This window comes from Oncorhynchus mykiss, chromosome 16 (assembly GCF_057628025.1).
Source record: "Oncorhynchus mykiss isolate SJ-2025 chromosome 16, ASM5762802v1, whole genome shotgun sequence".
Taxonomy (NCBI): domain Eukaryota; kingdom Metazoa; phylum Chordata; class Actinopteri; order Salmoniformes; family Salmonidae; genus Oncorhynchus; species Oncorhynchus mykiss.
The window spans coordinates 66,413,432-66,426,156 of NC_143037.1; the positions used below are offsets into that span (position 1 = coordinate 66,413,432).

A 12,725-nucleotide genomic window follows, 5' to 3' on the forward strand; every position below is an offset into this window, starting at 1 on the left:
TCAGACAGATCAAATTTGATGTACCATTTGATGGCATAGAAGGCCTTCTTGCCTTGTCTCTCAGATTGTTCACAGCTTTGTGGAAGTTACCTGTGGAGCTGATGTTAGGCCGATGTACGTACTGTATAGTTGATGTGCTCTAGGGCATTAGAGTGGGTGTCTAGATGGAATTTGTATTCGTGGTCCTGGCAACTGGACCTTTTTTGGAACATCATTATTTTTTATCTTACTGAGATCTACTCTGGGCATAGGTATGACAGAATCTGTGCAGAAGATCTATGTGCTGCTGTAGGCCATCCTTGGTTGGGGACAGAAGCACCAGATCAACAAACAGTAGACATTTGACTTCAGATTCTAGTAGAGTGAGGCCGGGTACTGCAGACTGTTCTGGTGACCACGCCAATTCGTTGATATATATGTTGAAAAGGGTGGGGCTTAAGCTGCATCCCTGTCTCACCACTCAGCCATTTGGAAAGATCATTTTTTTTTCCATTTTCAATTTGGGTGATCAGTCCTTGGATCCAAATATTGGGGAAGTTACCAGAGCTGAGGATGATGTTATGGAGTTTAAGTACAGCCAATTGGAATTGTATTATTTAATTTAGGATACGATCAACCACACTATCAAGGCACAAGGTGAGACCTAGATGCAGACACAGGAGGCAGATTGTTGGAGACTTACAATGTTTTTTAATCCAAAAAGGGGTAAGCAAAAGGTCAAAACCAATTCAGAGTTCAATAGGTACCAAAGGGCAGGCAGATTCAAGGTCAGGGCAGGCAGGATGAACAGGCAGGCAGGAAAGTAGTCCAGAGTCAGGCAGTGGTCAAAGACTAGCAAAAGAGAATAGAAAAGGAGTATGGGGATAAACACGCTGGTTGACTTGACTAAACATACAAGACAAAGTGGCACAGAGAAACAAGAAACACAGGGAAAAATACACTGGGGGAAATAAGCAACACCTGGAGGGGGTGGAGACAATCTCAGGGACAGGTGGAACAGATCAGGAAGTGACAGTAACAGCCCCATAGGGACGCCACCTGGCGTCCTACCTGGGCGCATACCTGGCTGACCGGAGTGTCGGCGGTGGAAATCGGCAATGAGGGCCAGGTCCAAGATATCTTTAACAGGAACCAAGCACCCCTGGTCGAACCCTCAGGAAGGGTCTCACCCTGTACGCTGGCTGTCCATCGATTACCCTGGGGGGGATGGGCCTGGAAACAGAAAACAAAGGACAGTGAGACACGGGCTTAAGTCTGGACACATGGTAAGCAGAGTGGATACGGAGGGTGCGGGGTAATACAAGACAGACAGCAGTGGAGCTAAGGACTCTAGAGAAGGGGAAAGGACCAATGAAATGGGGATACAGTTTGCGGGACTCTACCCGCATGGGCAAGTCCCGACTGGAAAGCCATACCCTCTGCCCAATGCAGTAGCGGGGTGCTGTGGTCAGGCGACAGTTCGCTTGTCGACGATGGAGTTGTTTTTTCTCATCTGGGTACACTGACCTCCTGTTATTGTCCCAGGAAGAGTGGAGGCTGATACCCCATGGAGCACTCGCAAGGGGAGGGTCCCGTGGCAGAACATGGAAGGGTGTCACGGACATACTCCACCCAGACCCGTTGACGGCTCAAGGTAGTGGGGTTGCTTGAGACCAAGCATCTCAAGGTGGTACCAGGTCTTGGTTGGCTTATTCCGACTGACCGTTAGTTTGGGGATGGAATCCGGATGACAGGCTGGCCGATGACCAAATAAGGGTGCAGAATGCCTTCCAGGACTGAGACGAGAACTGAGGACCCCGATCGGAGACCATGTCTACCAGGAGTCCATGGATCCGGATGACATGCTGCACCATAAGCTGGACCGTCTCCTTGGCAGAAGGTAGTTTGTGGAGAGGAATGAAATGGGCGGCGTTGGGAGAACTATTGACTACCGTCAGAATGACAGTGTTGCCATTAGACGGAGGGAGCCCAGTGACATATGAGACCAGGGACGATGAGGGGTCGGTAGTGTCTGAAAGAGTCCAGAAGGAGCTTGCAGTGGAGTCTTGTTCTGAGCACACACTGTACATGCGGCGACAAAGACAGAAACGTCAAGAACCATTGTGGGCCACCAGAAACGTTGTCGGACGAAGGCCAGCGTGCGATGGGACCCTGGATGATAGGTCAGCCTGGAGGAATGAGCCCATTCCAGGACCCGGGACCGGACTGGGTTAGGGACAAACAGCCGGTTAGCCAGGCCACTTTTAGGTCTATGCTGGGAGTGTTGCGCCTCATAAACCAGGTTCTCAATACCCCAATCCATAATGGCATCAAGGCATGAGGCAGGGAGAATGGTTTCGGAAGTTGAGAGTGTGGCAGAGGAACTGTATAGGTGGGAGAGAACGTCAAGCTTCACATGTTTTTACGCTGGGCGGTAGGAAATGGTGAAGTTGAATCTGGTAAACAAGAGGGCCCAATGGGCCTGCCTGGAGTTGAGGCGCTTGGCTGTACGGAGATATTTCACATTTTTATGGTGAGTGGACCAAGAATGGCTATTCTGCACACTAGACATTGGTTGAGGCCAATCCTCCACTGCTTTCACCTTTCCAGGATCCATCTGAACATTGGCCTCAGCAATGACATATCCCAGAAAGGTGATTGTAGAGCGATGGAACTCAGACCTCCGCTTTCATGAACAATTGGTTCATGAAAGCGGAGTACATGTTCTTTGGCAGATCGGGGAAAAAACAGGCTGTGTTGAAGGCTGTCTTCTACTCAACCCCCTTGCGTATCCAAACCAGGTGGTAGGCATTCCGAAGATCCAACTTGGAAAACATGGTGGCGCCCTGGAGAGGTTCAAACGCCGAGAGGAGAGGTGAGGTAGGGGGTAACGGGTTTTAACAGTAATGGCATTAAAGTCCCCGGTAGTCAATGCACAGACTCGGGGTCTTGTCCCAGCAGTGGCCAGAGACTCCTCTATGTACTCCTCCATAGCTTTGGTCTCTGGTCCGGACAGAGAGTAATCAATGGCACAATCATAAGGACGGTGTGGGGGAAGGGAAGTAGCACGTGCCTAACTGAACACTTCCTTGAGGTCATGGTATTCAGTGGGAATAGCAGAGACATTCACAGTCTTGTTTAACATCCTGAGGAAGACAACCTGGCAATTGTTTTAGTAGCTACTATCTTGTCTCATCGCTACGACTCCCGTACGGGCTCGGGAGAGACGAAGGTTGAAAGTCATGCGTCCTTTGATAAACTACCCAACCAAGCCGCACTGCTTCTTAACACAGCGCGCATCCAACCCGGAAGCCAGCCGCACCAATGTATCGGAGGAAACACAGCGCACCTGTCAACCTTGGTTAGTGCGCACTGCGCCTGGCCCGCCACAGGAGTCGCTGGTGCGCGATGAGACAAGGACATCCCTACCGGCCAAGCCCTCCCTAACCCGGACGACGCTAGGTGAATTGTGTGTCGCCCCACGGACCTCCCCGGTCGCGGCCGGTTACGACAGAGCCTGGGCGCGAACCCAGAGTCTCTGATGGCACAGCTGGCGCTGCAGTACAGCGCCCTTAACCACTGGGGCTGTGCTGCTTGAAAGCAGTGGGAATGGCAAAACGGGCTCCAACCCAGGATGGAGCTTGTGGTCCAGTCAATCAAAGGATTGTGCTTTTGGAGCCAGGAAAATCCCAAAACAACTGGAACATGGGGAGATGCAATGAGTTGGAACTGTATTGTCTCACTGTGGTTACCAGAAACATGTTTTTGAATGGGCACAGTACTATGGGTGACTTCCCCTATAGAGTGGCCATCCAGTGCCATAGCATCCATGGGAACAGAGATAGGTTGAATGGGAATACCATGCTCCGAAGCAATAGTGACATCAATAAAACTCTCATCAGCCCCAGAGTCAATGAGCAATCGGAGAGACATAGATTGGTCTTCCCACAGCACAAGCATAGAAAAAAGGGTGTGCGGGTGATGAGAATTAGGGAACTCCCAGTCTGACTCACCATAGTACTGGTACCCACGAGAGACAAGGGTTTCCTAATAGGGCAGGTAGCTATAAAATGTCCTGCCCTTCCACAGACAAAAGTTACTATTCATCCTCCCTGAGTGTTCCGCAACTGATAACCCAGCTCTTCCCAACTGCATAGGCTCAGGAGTATCCAACTCACACGTTGTAGATTCACAGGAGGGCTCGGGTGGCTTCGAATCCTTTCGGAAAAGCTGCCTTTGAAACTTCCGGATTCGCTCGAAGGTGTGCCTGAGATCAGACCTCCTCTCACTCCTGCAGTCCCTTAGACGATTTTAATGGTTAGGGCGAATAGGGAGTCAAGATCCACCAGCAATTTCAGAGCAGCTAGCTCATCCTTTACCTCCTCAGATAATCCGTTCAGAAAAGCATCAAAAAGAGACTCCGGATTCCAGGCACTCTCGGTGGCCAACATGTGAAAATAAATCGCATTATCCACCACACTACGGGAGTTTTGACATAAGTCAAGCAGTTTACTGGCCACCTTTCTCCCGGAGACCGGAAACTCAAATACTTTTCTCACCTCTGCCATAAATTTCTCCACATGACCACAAATGGCAGATAGTTGCTCCCAAACTGCCTTAGCCAAGGAGAGCGCCCTTCACGACATTAGCATAATAATATACGCTATTGTCGAAGGAAACGAAGATGGCTGTAGAGACAATCACAGGGACAGGTGAAACAGATCAGGCCTTTTTGGGATGGTGGGTTTGTATTTTTTTCCTGTTGTTCATTGAATGTAATAGGAGAATCCAGTGGGTTCTGATAGTCCTTAATAGTTGATTCTATGACTTGTACAGTGCCTTGCGAAAGTATTCGGCCCCCTTGAACTTTGCGACCTTTTGCCACATTTCAGGCTTCAAACATAAAGATATAAAACTGTATTTTTTGTGAAGAATCAACAACAAGTGGGACACAATCATGAAGTGGAACGACATTTATTGGATATTTCAAACTTTTTTAACAAATCAAAAACGGAAAAATTGGGCGTGCAAAATTATTCAGCCCCCTTAAGTTAATACTTTGTAGCGCCACCTTTTGCTGCTATTACAGCTGTAAGTCGCTTGGGGTATGCCTCTATCAGTTTTGCACATCGAGAGACTGACATTTTTTCCCATTCCTCCTTGCAAAACAGCTCGAGCTCAGTGAGGTTGGATGGAGAGCATTTGTGAACAGCAGTTGTCAGTTCTTTCCACAGATTCTCGATTGGATTCAGGTCTGGACTTTGACTTGGCCATTCTAACACCGGGATATGTTTATTTTTTGTTGTTGATTCTTCACAAAAAAACACGGTTTTATATCTTCATGTTTGAAGCCTGAAATGTGACAAAAGGTCGCAAAGTTCAAGAGGGCCGAATACTTTCGCAAGGCACTGTATTTGCACATTTCCAGCAGCGATGATGTATCCAAGGAAGGAGATGGTGGGGTGATGGAGTTTGCATTTTGACAAAAAACTTTGACAAAAAGCTGGTTCTCCAGGAGACGCTGGAGGACCTGTCAGAGTTAGAGAAACGTGTTGTTGAGTCAAGAGGGAAAATACGAGGATGTTGTTGAGATAGACGAACATGAACCGGTTCAACATGTCTCAGAGAATGTCAGTAACCAGGCCCTGGAACACAGCAGGAGCATTGGTCAAGTATCCGTACCAGGTGGTAGGCGTCCCTCTGTCTCTCTTGACCTCCGAAACATCCCTCTATTTCTCTTGCCCTCCCAAACAACCCTCTCTCTCTAACCCTCCCTAATATCCCTCTGGTACTGAAAATAAGTATGCCTCATCTGTGAATATACTGTATCTTCCCGTCCATGAATACCATTCTGGCACATTTACCCCTCACAGTTACTGTGTGGAGGGAGAGGATATGATAATTCCTGCTTTGTCTATTTGCCACAATTATATGTTGAGTGGGAATAAAAACCTACTTTTGCATAAATGTGAAAGTAAACAATGTCATGGAGAAGTCCCCTCCATTTCCTGGTGACTTCCTTTAAATAACCCACACACAACCACACACACAAACACACACACACACACTAAACCACACAGGGGAACTCTACTCTTCTCTTCCCGTCAAAGCCAGGAGACAGAGTCCCACTCTGTCTGCACTGACCTATCTGGACCACAGAGAGAGAGAGTAGTGTGGAAATCTACCAACAACAAATTCAAATCCTTCTAGACTATTTCCTGGACAAAATGTTTCACTGTAATAGTGAAGGTGTAAACCTGGCAGTAGAAAACCTATACAGTATATTTGAACTCTCAGCTTCACTATCATATCTAAACATTTCAAGCAGACAACCTAAGAAAACTAACAAAAATGACAAACGGTTTGATGAAGAATGCAAAAACCCAATGGAAGAAACTGAGAAACCTATCCAACCAAAAACATAGCGACCCAGAAAACCTGAGCCTATGGCTTCACTATGGTGAATCACTTAAACAATACAGAAATACATTACGTAAAAAGAAGGAATAGCACATCAGAAATCAGCTCAACATAATTGAAGAATCCATAGAATCGAACCACTTCTGGGAAGTGGTAAACAAACAAGTGGTAAACAAAAAACAACACGAAGAGTTATTTATCCAAAACGGAGATGTATGGATAAACCACATCTCCAATCTTGGCTCTACAACAAAGAATAAACAGCAAAAACATATACATGACCAAATAGCATCAACTATTAATGGTTAGGCATCCCGCTAGTGGGACAACTTCTGGTGTAACTGGAGGGCGCGCAATTCAAATAAATAATCATAAACACTATGGATATTTAACATCTAGGTAAATACAAGTGTCTCATATCGGTTAAAAGCTGAAATTCTTGTTATTCTAACTGCACTGTCAGATTTACAGTAGGCTTAAAGCGAAAGCATGCCATGTGATTGTTTGAGGACGGTGCCCCACATCAATATATTCTTCCACCGGCACAGGTTTCATAAATTCACAAATAGCGATTAAATATTCATTTACTTTTTGAAAATCTTCCTCTAATTTGTCATCCAAAGGGTTCCAGCTACAACATGTAGTGTCATTTTCTTAGATAAAATCCTTCTCTATATCCCAAAAAGTCAGTTTAGTTGAGTTTTGAGTAATCCACTCGTTCAACATGCAGAGAAAGCACTCCAAAAACCTACCACTAAACTTTGTTAAAACAAGTCAAAATATGTTTCTATACAAACCTCAGATACCCTAAAATGTAATTAAACTATAATATTTCATACGGAAAGAAGTATGTTCAATAGGAAAACCATATTAGCAGGTGCGTGTCATCTTCGTTGCTCGCGCATACACGAATTTCCAAGTCTGTGTCCCTGTAGTAAAACTCATATTTCTTACTCGTTTTGGAAGAAAAAAGCCTGAAACCTTGAACAAAGGCTACCGACACCCAGTGGAAGCCATAGGAATTCCATACTGGGAGCTAGATTTAATTATTGGAAGAGCATGGGCTCTCAAAAAAAAAAAAAGATTTCCGGTTGTTTTTTCTTTGGATTTTCTCCTATATCTATTGTGTTATAGTCTTGTGCATTTATTTTACATTTCTACAAACTTCTGAGTGTTTTCTTTCCAATGGTACCAATTATATGCATATCCTGGCTTCAGGGCCTGAGCAACAGGCATTTTACCTTAGGCACACCAAATTGAGAAAAATAGACCATAGCCTGAAGAAGTTTTAAGGACTACCAGAACCCCTGGATTATCCAACTACATTGAATGAACTACTGGACAAAATACAAACCCTCCATCCCAAAAAGGCTTGTGGTGTTGATCATATCCTAATTTAAATAATACAATTCCAATTGGCTAAACTTAAAAACTCTTTAACATCAAATTTGACCCCAATAACTAGAGTGGTATATGCGTCAACAGCAACCTTGGGAAAATCCTCTGCATTATCATAAACAGCAGATTCGTACATTTCCTCAGTGAAAACAATGTCCAAAGCAAATGTCAAATTCGCTTTTTACCAAAACTACCATACAACTGACCACGTATTCACGCACCCTAATTGACAAACAAACAAACCACAAAAAAAGTGAAGTCTTCTCATGCATTGTTGATTTCAAAAAAGCATTCGACTCAATTTGACATTAGGGCCTGCTGTACAAATTGATGGAAAGTGGTGTTGGGGTTAAAACATACTGTAAGCCATTATAAAGTCTATGTAGACAAACAACAAGTGTGCGGTAAAAAAAAAAAAAAAACACAATTTGTTTTCTACATGCATGTTTTTGAAAGAAAATCATATTTTTTGTCCATTAAAATAACATTGATCAGAAATACAGCGTAGACAATATTAATGTTGTAAATTACTATTGTAGCTGGAAACGGCTGATTTTGAACGGAGTATGTACCTAGGTGTACAGAATCCCATTATCAGCAACCATCACCCCTGTGTTCCAATGTCACGTTGTGTTAGCTAATCCAAGTTTATCATTTTAAAAAACCCTTTTGATATTATATTAGCACAAACTGTTGTGCTGATTAAAGAAGCAGTAAAACTGGCCTTCTTTAGACTAGTTGAGTATCTGGAGCATCAGCATTTGTGGGTTTGATTACAGGCTCAAAATGGACAGAAACAAAGATCTTTCTTCTGAAACTTGTCAATATATTCTTGTTCTGAGAAATGAAGGCTATGCCATGCGAGAAATTGCCAAGAAACTGAAGATCTCATACACCGCTGTGTACAATTTCAACATAGACAGGGCTCTAACTCCTCTAGCTCCACAATGAAATAGAGTATAGGCCAGGCAGCAGGCTGTTAGCCAGCCTGCCAGCTTAGTGGAGTCTGCCACTAGCACAGTTAGTGTAGTCAGCTCAGCCATCCCCATTGAGACCGTGTCTGTGCCTCGACCTGGGTTGGGCAAAACTAAACATGGCGGTGTTCGCCTTAGCAATCTCACTAGGATAAAGACCTCCTCCATTCCTGTCATTATTGAAAGAGATTGTGTTACCTCACATCTCAAAATAGGGCTACTTAATGTTAGATCCCTTACTTCAAAGGCAATTAAAATCAATGAACTAATCACTGATCATAATCTTGATGTGATTGGCCTGACTGAAACATGGCTTAAGCCTGATTAATTTATTGTGTTAAATGAGGCCTCACCTCCTGGTTACACTAGTGACCATATCCCCCGTGCATCACACAAAGGTGGAGGTGTTGCTAACATTTACGATAGCAAATTTCAATTTACATTTTTTTTTTTTAGTTTTCGTCTTTTGAGCTTCTAGTCATGAAATCTATGCAGCCTTCTTAGCTAATGTTTACAGGCCTCCTGGGCCATATACAGCGTTCCTCACTGAGTTCCCTGAATTCCTATCGGACCTTGTAGTCATAGCAGATAATATTCACATTTTTGATGAATTTAATATTCACCTGGAAAAGTCCACAGACCCACTCCAAAAGGCTTTCGGAGGCCATCATCGACTCTGTGGGTTTTGTCCAACATGTCCCTGGACCTACTCACTGTCACAGTCATACTCTGGACCTAGTTTTGTCCCATGGAATAAATGTTGTGGATCTTAATGTTTTTCCTCATAATCTTGGACTATCAGACCACCATTTTTATTACGTTTGCAATTGCAACAAATAATCTGCTCAGACCACAACCAAGGAGCATCAAAAGTCATGCTATAAATTCACAGACAACACAAAGATTCCTTGATGCCCTTCCAGACTCCCCCTGCCTACAAGAGGACGTCAGAGGACAAAAATCAGTTAACCACCTAAATGAGGAACTCAATTTAACCTTGCGCATTACCCTAGATGCAGCTGCACCCCTAAAAACTAAAAACATTTCTCATAAGAAACTAGCTCCCTGGTATACAGAAAATACCCGAGCTCTGAAGCAAGCTTCCAGAAAATTGGAATGGAAATGGCTCCACACCAAACTGGAAGTCTTCTGACCTGCTTGGAAAGAAGTACCGTGCAGTATTGAAGAGCCGCATTCCCCAAGTGAGTATGGCTTTCACTTCAGCAGTAATAAATTCATGAACTTCTTTGAGGAAAAGATCATGATTATTAGAAAGCAAATTACAGACTCCTCCTTAAATCTGCGTATTCCTTCAAAAAACAGTTGTCCTGAGTCTGAACAACTCTGCCAGGACCTAGGATCAAGAAGGACACTCAAGCGTTTTAGTACAATATCTCTTGACACAATGATGAAAATAATCATGGCTTCTGAACCTTCAAGCTGCATACTGGACCCTATTCCAACTAAACTACTGAAAGAGCTGCTTCCTGTGTTTGTCCCTCCTATGTTGAACATAATAAACGGCTCTCTATCCACCGGATGTGTACCAAACTCACTAAAAGTGGCAGTAATAAAGCCTCTCTTGAAAAAGCCAAACCTTGACCCAGAAAATATTTTAAAAACTATCGGCCTATATCGAATCTTCCATTCATCTCAAAGAATTTAGAAAAGGCTGTTGCGCAGCAAGTCACTGCCTTCCTGAAGACAAACAATGTATACGAAATGCTTCAGTCTGGTTTTAGAACCCATCATAGCACTGAGACTGCACTTGTGAAGGTGGTAAATGACCTTTTAATGGCATCGGACCGAGGCGCTGTATCTGTCTTCGTGCTCCTAGACCTTAGTGCTGCTTTTGATACCATCGATCACCACATTCTTTTGGAGAGATTGGAAACCCAAATTGGTCTACATGAACAAGTTCTGGCCTGGTTTAGATCTTATCTGTCGGAAAGATATCAGTTTGTCTCTGTGACTGGTTTGTCCTCTGACGAATCAACTGTACATTTCGGTGTTCCTAAAGGTTCTGTTTTAGGACCACTATTGTTTTCACTCTATATTTTACCTCTTGGGGATGTCATTCGAAAACATAATGTTAACTTTCACTGAGATGCGGATGACACACAGCTGTACATTTCAATGAAACATGGTGAAACCCCAAAATTGCCCTGGCTAGAAGCCTGTGTTTCAGACATAAGGAAGTGGATGGCTGCAAACTTTCAAATTTTAAACTCGGACAAAACAGAGATGCTTGTTCTAGTCGTCTCAAATAAAACTGTGAAGGACCTCGGCATTATTCTGGACCCTGATCTCTCTTTTGACGAACATATCAAGACTGTTTCAAGGACAGCTTTTTTCCATCTACGTAACATTGCAAAAATCAGAAACTTTCTGTCCAGAGATGATGCAGGAAAATTAATCCATGCTTTTGTTACTTTTAGGTTAGACTACAGCAATGCTCTACTTTCCGGCTACCCGGATAAAGCATTAAATAAACTTCAGTTAGTGCTAAATACGGCTGCTAGAATCCTGACTAGAACAAAAAAAATGTATCATATTACTCCAGTGCTAGCCTCCCTACACTGGCTTCCTGTCAAGGCAAGGGCTGATTTCAAGGTTTTACTGCTAACCTACAAAGCATTACAATGGCTTGCTCCTACCTACAGTATCTCTCTAATTTGGTCCTGCCGTACATACCTACACGTACGCTATGTTCACAAGACGCAGGCCTCCTAATTGTCCCTAGACTTTCTCCTAAAGAGCTCCATTTTTATGGAACGGTCTGCCTACCCATGTCAGAGACGCAAACTCGGTCTCAACCTTTAAGTCTTTACTGAAGACTCATCTCTTCAGTGGGTCATATGATTGAGTGTAGTCTGGCCCAGGAGTGTGAAGGTGAAGGGAAAGGCTCTGGAGCAACGAACCGCCCTTGCTATCTCTGCCTGGACGGTTCCCCTCTTTCCACTGGAATTCTCTGCCTTTAACCCTATTACAGGGGCTGAGTCACTGGCTTACTGGTGTTCTTTCATGCCGTCCCTAGGAGGGGTGCATCACTTGAGTGGGTTGAGTCACTGATGTGATCTTCCTGTCTGGGTTGCCCCCCCCCCCCCCCCCCCCGGGTTGTGAGAGATCTTTGTGGGCTATACTCGGCCTTGTCTCAGGATGGTAAGTTGGTGGTTGAAGATATCCCTCTAGTGGTGTGGGGGCTGTGCTTTGGCAAAGTGGGTGGGGTTATATCCTTCCTATTTGTCTTGTCCGGGGGTATCATCGGATGGGGCCACAGTGTCTCCTGACCCCTCCTGTCTCAGACTCCAGTATTTATGCTGAAGTAGTTTGTGTCGGGGGACTAGGGTCAGTTTGTTATATCTGGAGTACTTCTCCTGTCTTATCCGGTGTCCTGTTTGAATTTAAGTATGCTCTCTCTAATTCTCTCTTTCTCTCTTTCTTTCTCTCTCTCGGAGGACCTGAGCCTCAGGACTACCTGGCATGATGACTCCTTGCTGTCCCCAGTCCACCTGGCCATACTGCTGTTCCAGTTTCAACTGTTCTGCCTGCGGCTATGGAATCTTGACCTGTTCACCGGACGTGCTACTTGTCCCAGACGTATTATTTGACCATGCTGGTCATTTTTGAACATTTGAACATCTTGGCCCTGTTCTGTTATAATCTCCACCCGGCACAGCCAGAAGAGGACTGGCCACCCCTCATAGCCTGGTTCCTCTCTAGGTTTCCTCCTATGTTTTGGCCTTTCTAGGTAGTTTTTCCTAGCCAACGTGCTTCAACACCTGCATTGCTTGCTGTTTGGGGTTTTAGGCTGGGTTTCTGTACAGCACTTTGAGAAATCAGCTGATGTACGAAGGGCTATATAAATACATTTGATTTGATTTGATTACTAATCTCTTCAAATAACACAGCAAATGAGCAAATTGACCCAAATCTAAGGAAAGCTTTGACTAT

The 12,725-nt window shown here is 44.4% G+C and overlaps 1 long non-coding RNA gene across 1 annotated transcript in view; it reads right to left on the reverse strand.

The window, feature by feature from the left end:
- Positions 1–667: 667 nt before the first annotated feature.
- LOC149976963 (uncharacterized) overlaps positions 668–12,725 on the reverse strand; it is a 120,699-nt gene continuing 108,641 nt past the window's right edge. The window contains exon 2 of the long non-coding RNA XR_016487055.1: positions 668–1,212. This is a non-coding gene — a long non-coding RNA (uncharacterized LOC149976963). The remainder of the gene's footprint in view (positions 1,213–12,725) is intronic.